The sequence below is a fragment of the Palaemon carinicauda genome, unplaced genomic scaffold, assembly GCF_036898095.1.
Source record: "Palaemon carinicauda isolate YSFRI2023 unplaced genomic scaffold, ASM3689809v2 scaffold178, whole genome shotgun sequence".
Classification (NCBI taxonomy): Eukaryota; Metazoa; Arthropoda; class Malacostraca; order Decapoda; family Palaemonidae; genus Palaemon; species Palaemon carinicauda.
Genome location: NW_027169347.1, coordinates 40,451 through 47,500, shown reverse-complemented (window position 1 = coordinate 47,500; position 7,050 = coordinate 40,451).

Genomic DNA, 7,050 nt, shown 5'->3' with positions numbered 1-7,050 from the left:
CATGAGAGGCCTTTAAACCTTAACCTGGACAATTCCAAGATATTGTTTTTCTTTGCCATGACCTGCAGTTCCTCAAATAATAGATGCCTGCTACTGGATCGAATAATTTACTGTTCCTACATACTGCTTTCCCAATTAGGGTTGTGGTTTAGCTAATAATAATAATAATAATAATAATAATAATAATAATAATAATAATAATAATAATAATAATAATCATAGTAATAAAGTGAATATTTCTAATATTTCGTAACCTCTAACCACAATCTCCTATTTACCTTATAACAGAACAACGAACAAAACAAATTGAAAGAAGCACAGAATCTCTTAAGATTTATTTAATAGATTTAATAACCATAGAATAACTCCTTTCTCTCTTCGTCTCTGTTGCGTTCCCTTACTTCATTAATCTCTATGTCAATTTCCTGGCCCCTGTCGTATCCTCTATATTTATCACGAACTCCCTCTATACCTCCTCAGACACTCTTATTTCAAATATCTAAATTATTCTTATCATAACTAACACCATCTAGTCATTTTCATTCCATTATATCTATTATTACTCTGGATCTTATTCCCTTTCCTTATTCTGTTTATTCGATGGGTTTCGTTTTTCCCTTCGCCAGCAATCAGAATCTATTTTTAGCTACTGCCAACCAAATCCCCTCCCCCCATCTCTTACCTTCTCCCCGGCGAGTCCACCCAGGCTACCTCAACACTCCCCCCACCGCCATCCCCCCCCCTGTTCTAAGTCTATAACCAAGTGCGTCAAAATCTCAAAATCTCTCTCTCTCTCTCTCTCTCTCTCTCTCTCTCTCTCTCTCTCTCTCTCTCTCTCTCTCTCGTGGCCTGCACAATAGCACAGAGCCATCGCTATGCTATCATTACTATTATTACTTGCTAAACTACAACCCTAGTTGGAAAAGCAGGATGCTATAAGTTCGAGGAATCCAACAAGGAAAAATAGCCCAGTGAGGAAAGGATATGACATAAATAAACTATATAGGCTAAAAGAAGTAGCCTGTCACATATAAACAATGACGAGAGAATAGTGTGTCTGAGTATACCCTCAAACAAGAGAACTCTAGTCCAAGACAGTGGATGACTAAGGTACAGAGGCCATGGCACTACCCAAGACTAGATAACAATGGTTTGGTTTTGGAGTGTCCTTCTCCTAGAAGACTTGCTGACCATAGCTAATGAGTCTCTTTCTACACCAGCATAAGCAATCTAACACAAACAAACAGCCCATAGTAGTAGAATCTACATCAGTTTAATACCTAAACACCGACATAAAGGCTAAAATCAAGCGAAAATTCCTCGCCAACCATTCTTAAGCAATATTCACGATTCTATTTAACGCTAGATTTTAAAAGTTTAAAGGCTACTCATGAATGGCAGAGGCAAGTGAAAGTGATTGCCCAAAGGTTTGAAGGCCACTCATGAAAGGCAGAGCCAAAAGACATTGGTATTGCCCTAGCTAGCAGGACAATTCCCTAGAGACTGACTATATATCCTTATGTGATCAGCTCCCTAGCTAGGTCTAGAGAGGGCCAGGCAATGGCTGTTGATCACTCAACAGGTAGATCTACAGGCTCCCCCATACGCCTCCTCCTTAGCTAACAAGGTTGGTGAAGTTGCAGACACTAAAGAAACTATCGAGTTGGAGCGTGACTCGAACCCCAGTCTGGCGAGCGCCGGACAGAGACGCTTCAAATAGGAGACCATAATTCCAGATTTTTCCGTTGCCCTGTCAGCACGTCCTTTAAGCCTTCCTTCAAGAAGGACAATGGTATCAACAGATATCTGATGTCCATGGAAAGGTTTAAAGTAAAGAATCTTTATGAAGTTCGAGTTTTGTAAGACGAAAATAAAATGGACGTCAAATTTCCTGCTTGACGCAATCAGTTAACCAGTTAACGCATGCACATCCTCAAGTCAACAAAAGACGTTTTGAAAATCAGCCAATGCGATATAAAACGAAATAGACTATGATCCAAATATGTTCCCGTAAACAAAAACTCTATTTGACGAGTCTCAAAAGGACATAATTTACCTTCATCTCTACAAAAACCAGTTATGGTAAAAAGTATCATAAATTCGAATCCTTCAGTGGCCATAACCTGAACACACACAGGAATAATTACACAAAAAAGTGAACTTATAACATCCTTGGATTCTCTCTCTCTCTCTCTCTCTCTCTCTCTCTCTCTCTCTCTCTGAAAAATGCAAAGACTAACTATATGCAAACACAAAATGAAAGACTTGTTTAAAGAAATAATCTCAAATTTCTCGAGTCTTATCAAGCCATTACCAAGCAATTCGTACCATCAGTGTGTGTATTTAAAACCGCGTTCACAAATCCACATACTTTATAACATACATGATGGGAGAGCACATATTTATTGGATAATAAAAATAATTTTCAGCTACCACATTCGGTGACTTTAGTTATACGTAAGCACATTCTTCTATGAGTAATAAATTGATCAGTGTGACATTGGGATTACATTAATCCTTTTAATCCACGTTTTAATCCCCCTTTCGTAGCAGGAATTTATCTCAGACTCGTTGTCTTCCAAGTTCAATAAGGGGGTAATGTCAGTACGTTTGCAACAGCCTGTCTTCATATTTATGATGTAAATAAAATATACATGATATATACATACATTATGTATATATATATATATATATATATATATATATATATATATATATATATATATATATATATATATATATATATATATATATGCTGATACTTCCTCCCAGAACAAATAAATAGAGAGAGAGAGAGAGAGAGAGAGAGAGAGAGAGAGAGAGAGAGAGAGAGAGAGAGAGAGAGAGAGAGAGAATACTATTGAAACATAGATACCAAATATTCAGTCCACACGTATGAAAACATGAAAATTCACTGACGCTTATACAATACACTTCATTTCTGTATTGTTCCCTTCGCTTCCCAATAAATGAACATGATTCTTAATAGTACACTTACGAGTCCCCCAAAAAACATTAAAAACAACAAAAACAACAATCCGTTGTCTAGTCCGCGTAGGTGGAGAGAGAGAGAGAGAGAGAGAGAGAGAGAGAGAGAGAGAGAGAGAGAGGAGAGAGAGAGAGAGAGAGAGAGAGAGAGAGAGGCGTTTGGACAATAAAGTGACAGGCAGTGAGATGAAGTTTGACTATCCACTTGATGGATGAACGTAGATGGACAGGGGATGGCTTGGACAAGGGGAAATGAGAGGAGAGGAGAAGGCCCGGAAATGGATAGGCAAGTCGAGAGACTGGCCTATACGGGTAGCTGTGCGTGCTATGGGTTATAAAGAACGAATGAATATCATTTATCACAAACTTGTCCTTAAGTGAAAAACAGGTTACGGTTTAATGCACTATTTTGGAGTCCCTGTTAACAGGGCAGTATCTAAACTGAACAAACAGGAATAATTACACAAAAAGTTAACACAAAGTAAATAATGAAAGTGAAGTGAAAAAAACTCTTCTCTCTCTCTCTCTCTCTCTCTCCTCTCTCTCTCTCCTCTCTCTCTCTCTCTCTCTCTCTCTCTCTCTCTGTGAAAACTGCATGCAAAGGCAAACTGTATGCAAACCCAAGAATGAAAGACTGAATTAGAAGAAGTAATTTAAAATTTCTCGAGCCTTACAAAAGGGTTCATACCATCACAGTATGTATTAAAAACACGCTCACAAATGCATGCATGTTATAACATACAAGATGGGACAGCACACCTACATAGGGAGTGAAAAAATTCAGCTACAAAATTCTTTGACTTTAGTTTTAGTTAAGCAATATATTCTATAGTTTATGAATTGGTCAATGTGATATTAGGATTACACCAATCCCTTCGGAGATTTTAATCCTCCCTTTCGTAACAGGGATTTCTCTACAATTGGATGTCTTGTTAAGTTCAATGGCGTTGTAATGTTAGTGCATTTTCAACAGGTTGTCTTCGTATTTCTAACGTAAATGTAAAATTCGAATACTTCAGTGGACCTTACTCAATGTTTAAGTCTGATGCACACTATGCAAAGTACTTCTGAATGATATGTTTTCATGAAAATAAATAAATTTAATTATGGGAGAAATAAATGAAAATCATACGGTCAACAACTCTTTAAATAAAGAGAAAAAAAGAAGAGAGAGAGAGAGAGAGAGAGAGAGAGAGAGAGAGAGAGAGAGAGAGAGAGAGAGAGAGAGAGAGAGAGAGAGAGAGAACAGGTTTCTTTCGTTTTTTTAAATATTAGCTTACTTAAGTACTAATGATCTGCTTGACATTTTAGTTCCATGAATAATAACAGTAACGAAAATAATAATAATAATAATAATAAAAATAATAATAATAATAATAATAATAATAATAATAATAATTTCCTGGGATGTTCGAAATGCTTAAGTGGCCTACACATGAAAATATTCCAATCACCTAAAACAGGCAATGTAGGTTTCAACATGTGCAAGAGAGAGAGAGAGAGAGAGAGAGAGAGAGAGAGAGAGAGAGAGAGAGAGATCTAAACGTGTTAAAACTCAAAATGAATTTTTGATAAATATAAAGTTAATTATGCAAATATTATATCTAGCCCCGATTCGCTAATGAAAATAAGTCCGTGGAAATAAGAAGTCCTAATAAGATAAAAAGGAGAATTATTGACTGTAGACGAAGCTGAACTATGCCCAGAAAGGTCTCTTTGCCTTGGTTAGATCACGGGCAAAAAGAATATAACAATCGCATTATTATTATTATTATTATTATTATTATTATTATTAGCTAAGCTACAACCCCAGTTGGAAAAGCCGGATACCATAAGCCCAAGGGCTCCAACAGGGAAAAATAGCACAGTGAGGAAAGATAATAAGGAAATAAATAAACTATATGAGAAATAAATGAACGATAAAAATAAAATATCTTAAAAACCGTCACAACATCGAAGGATATTTCATAAATATAATATAGAGAGACTTATGTCAGCCTGTTCAACGTACAATCATTTGCTGCAAGTTTGAAGTCTTGAAGGATATTCAAGGAGGACGCCCCTCCCTTCCCATAGGCTCAGCAAGTCGGGGAACAGAGAGAGAGAGAGAGAGAGAGAGAGAGGAGAGAGAGAGAGAGAGAGAGATCCCTCTTCAGGGGAAGTAAATAAATACCACATTTCCATATGCGTGTGTTTGTGATATTGTGTCTGTTATGCTGTGTGATGTGGGAGAATGTATGCGTATGCCTGTATGTGTATGCAAGTGAGTATGTGTCTATATGCACTTGTCGTATTCTATTTCATATGCTAAATGTATACATTATGCTACACGCACAAACTATAACGCTATGGGTGAAGCAGCTACCGATCACGAGTCCAGCACGTGATCAAGGCTTGCACGAGCGCACGTGACAAACACGCACACTAAAACCACGCCAGATGAATAAAACTGCAAGCAAATAATTTTGTTTGGATTTCAAAATAGTTGTTTTAGTTCAATGAATAAAAAGTAAATGCTTGTGTTATTAGCAAATGTTTAGAACAAATGCTAAGCTCAAGAAAATACTTAAAAATGACCAGCTATTGCTACGGTTTGCTTCTCAGAAATTGCTTTAAAAATGCCTCACCGGAAGCTTGCAGCTCCACATTTGTAAAACAGTTTACTGAAATCATCATTTAACGTTGCCATTAGATTACATAAAGTTGTAGAGACACAGTGAAGAAGATTTCGAAAGGCTGGAAGTTATTGTAAATGGATAAAGTAGGAAATGAAAACATTATTACGAATGAATGTGTTAATCATCTGTTACCACAACGCCAAGGAAGAGATAGGAATTCGTCGTTTATATATATATATATATATATATATATATATATATATACTGTGTGTGTATATATATATATATATATATATATATATACATACATATATATATATACATATATATATACATACATATATATATATATATATATATATATATATATATATATATATATATATATGCGTGTGTGTGTATGTGTGAGTGCATATACCCATGTGTATTGGCTATATATACTGTATATGAATATACATGTATAAACGAATGTATATATAGGGTATACATATATCTATACATACACACACACGCACACTTAGTATTTCACAAGACTGGAAATATGAAATGCTGTCAAATACTGCGTAATATGTCAATAAATGGATGTAATTACAGTACCCTAACTTATAATCGCTGAAACAATGGACAACACCTATACTGTACAGTGCACTATACGAGTATGTCAAGGCATGAAAATGATTATTATAATTGGAAAAAAAATCAAGAATGAAGTAAGGGAGAACATTAATCTTCTCTGGTATCGCGTGTTACAAATGAGATCACAGCTACCAACATAGAGGAACCTTTGCAAGATCTGTGCAATTCACGTAAATTATCTAGGGATTCATAACAAACTAGGGGGTACATCTGTATGGGTCAAGAAAATTCCCAGTAATTATTATAGAATGAAGAGCATTTAGTGACACTTAGATTTTTTGTGATGGAATTCGATATATACAGCTATGTCTTTTACAGAACATTGCCTGTGATTTCATAATGGTCTCCGACATAGAAATATGTTAAAACAGCTCTTACATACTGGCGAATAAAGACTAGAATCGCAACGTCTCTTGGTGGTGGGGAGAAGAAGGGGAGGGGGGGGGGGGGTAGTTATGTATCCAAGCTGGGGGGCTTCAGGATGGGGGGTATTGCCTACTAAGGGATTATGGATGATAACGAAACCACAGTAAACAAAAACGCTTCCCTTCCCTAACCAACCTTATCATACCGAGATATTTTAATGCCCAACTTGATGCTTTTTCGCCCTCCTAAATCAATTCACCCTGTCACATCTGTCATTAATTGTCAGCCACGTTTCCTGTTCGTGAACCTACTGCGTTCCTTCTCTCTTATGCAACCAGTCACACCAACAAAAACATTTGCAGATTATCATTAACTAAACGGTGTTCAGACTCTTGGTATTTACTCCAGCACTTCCTATGCGGACGCTTGTGAAATAGATTGG